Source organism: Aegilops tauschii, chromosome 6 (assembly GCF_002575655.3).
Source record: "Aegilops tauschii subsp. strangulata cultivar AL8/78 chromosome 6, Aet v6.0, whole genome shotgun sequence".
NCBI classification, from domain to species: Eukaryota; Viridiplantae; Streptophyta; class Magnoliopsida; order Poales; family Poaceae; genus Aegilops; species Aegilops tauschii.
Window position 1 is genome coordinate 466,590,620 of NC_053040.3, and position 2,670 is coordinate 466,593,289.

The 2,670-nt window shown below is 46.5% G+C and overlaps 1 pseudogene; it reads left to right on the top strand.

Moving 5' to 3' along the window:
- The first annotated feature begins 1,269 nt into the window (after positions 1-1,269).
- On the top strand, positions 1,270-2,444 carry LOC141025436 (agamous-like MADS-box protein AGL80; annotated as a pseudogene).
- Positions 2,445-2,670: the final 226 nt, after the last annotated feature.

The window sequence follows — 2,670 nt, forward strand, 5'->3', positions numbered from 1 at the left end:
GCCAGGCCCTCCACGATGGGAAAGAGGCTCACATCACTCTCGGAGTTCCATAATAAAGATGACGGTAGTCACGCTTCCACACCTTCCCCTGGCTTCTGAATGACTCACTCCATGGAGAAATTTACAAAAGCAAAAGTAGATCACATATTTTGGGAGGCTAGGGAGACCTGTGAAAAAGTGTTGGCCATCGCACTAGTTGTTCTACATGTGAACCTCCTATCATGTGATGCGTACCGGGTTCAAGTCCTCCTTCCTTGACTGCCCTCCATCGAGCCCATCCGAATACAACTTGGTAGAGTTCAGAAGTTACCGCGGTCTACTTTAGTAGGGGAAAAGTCGCACGGGGCTACTTCAGCTTAAAGTACACTCGAGGGTACATGTTGAATGCATAGGCACCAGCCTGGTGAAGGAAAAACGGTGTTTCTTGTTTGAAAGGTGGTAATATGGTCTCCTATACAACTCAAAGGTTGTGGTATTCTGAGCAAGTCAGGTCCTCCTGGCATATACTAGGTGGGATGAATATAACCACTGTGTGGAAGGTGGTCATATGTTCTCCTACAACTCAAAGGTTGTGGTATTCTGAGCAAGTCGGCTCCTCCTGTCATATAGTAGGTTGGACAAAAATAATCACTGCAGGTCACTAATTTGCACGCAAATTGTGCATATAGTACCAATGACAGGCTCGTTGGTGCAATTGACGCACTAGCGATAACGAATAACTACTTATAGTTATGAACCCCATTATCGTCCCTAGATGTTTACCTTTTTCGCTTAATAGGAGGCGCGTGTTACAAACATCTTCGATGGCTTTTCATGTTGTTGGTTAATAACGTCTTTCTTTTGCGTGTTGGATAGGACCAACATTGACTTGTGCTCGCTCAATTCGTTTGCACGGCTTGATGCGCTTAGTGCGATGACATCCGTCGCACATGAAGCATTGCAAAACAAACGATTACATCGTGGGGAAACCATCTGCGCGCGTACCATTTGCCGCGCTCTTGTGATACAAGGGGCCAACGGTCACACACAAGTAAATTTAAAAGGTTTAAATGGACGCCAAATATACAAAGTTATAAAGGGCGGTTTAAATGGGTGCCAAAATTACATATGGGCACAATTAAGGCAGTAAATCTTATGCAATATTCTCACAATCTATTGCCATATCATGAAATTAATTCCTTGGCGATCTCTCCACTATAAATCTACCCCTCCTCCCTCCCTAAACCAGCAACTTTCCTTACCTTGGCTAGTTTTATCCCTTTGCCGGATATGGCTCGCAAGAAGGTGACCCTCATCGCCAACGACTCCACCCGGCGCGGGAGCCTGATGAAAAAGGCGACCGAGCTGGCCACCATGTGCGATGTCAAGACCTGCGTGGTGGTGTATGGCGAGGGCTTGGCGGAGCCTAAGGTGTTCCCTTCCCACGCCGAGGCGGTGGATATCCTGAATGAATTCAGAAGCATGCCGGAGCTGGGGCATTGCAAGAAAACGTTGGACTAGGAGGCATTCCTCACCCAGCGCATCGCCAAGCTCCGGGACCAGGTTGACAGGGCTCGCCGTGAGTGCCAAGACAGCGAGATCAGGTACCTCCTTTACAACATCATGCACGGCAACCACCCAGGCCTCGTTGACCTCAGCGCTGAGGAGCTCGCCCGCGTTGGCTGGAAGGTGGACGAGCTCCTCAAGAGCCTCGGCGAACGCATGGCAAAAAATCATGTCCAGGCGCCGCCGCCAGCTCCATGCGTCAGCACCGACAACATCGACATGGGGTCTCCGCCGCTGTATCTGGCGTCACCGCAGGAGGAGGAAGTCTGGCTTGACACGGTGAGCTCCGGTGGGGACGTCGGCACCCAGGTCTACGGTGGCAATGCCAGCCACGACACGGACGTGGATTTTTTAGAGCTTAGGCTCATAGACACCCTCTATCCATACCCTTCAATATAGTTTTGAGATCCGTGCTAGACAACTAACTTACAGCGTGAAATTTTCTATTTCTTGTTGCTTCCAAATAAAACAACATATGAACTTCAAACTTTGCAAGATAGCAAAACATTCTTATTACAATGAGAGAAAAAACTTATAGATTTTTTTGACCGACATAAATATAAAAAATATGATTTTCTTTATTCAAAAATGTTATTTTTAGTACTTATGATGCAAAAAAAAAATCTGAAAGCTTTTTCCCACATTCTAGTTAGAATGCTTTGTTGTGCTGCAAAGTTTGAAGTTCATATGTTTTTTTATTTGGAAGAAACAAAAAAGATAAAAGTTCTTGCACGAATCGCGATGCATAGATGAATGGCTAGATAAGGAGGTGCACCTAAGCCTAAGCTCCACAGGATATTTTCCGCCACGACGGCGCCAGCTTCTCGGGCGGTGATATGATGATTCAGACGCAATTCTCCGATCTGGGGTTCAGTTCGAGTCCTTTCCCTCCCATGTAAGCCAGGAGGGATGAGGATCTCCAGCCGCTGTGCATGGCCAGATATCGTGCGATCGATCTCTCGTTATTTATTTAGTTTCCTGAAAGTATTATATTATTCATCTATGTGCGTCGTTGTATTCATCTTGCTCTCTGAGCCAACTCTCGTTTTTTATTGTAATGTTGTTATTGAATTGTTATTCAGTTGATCTCTTCCCGAAAGGCTGTTTGTTTGATCTCTGCTGCGC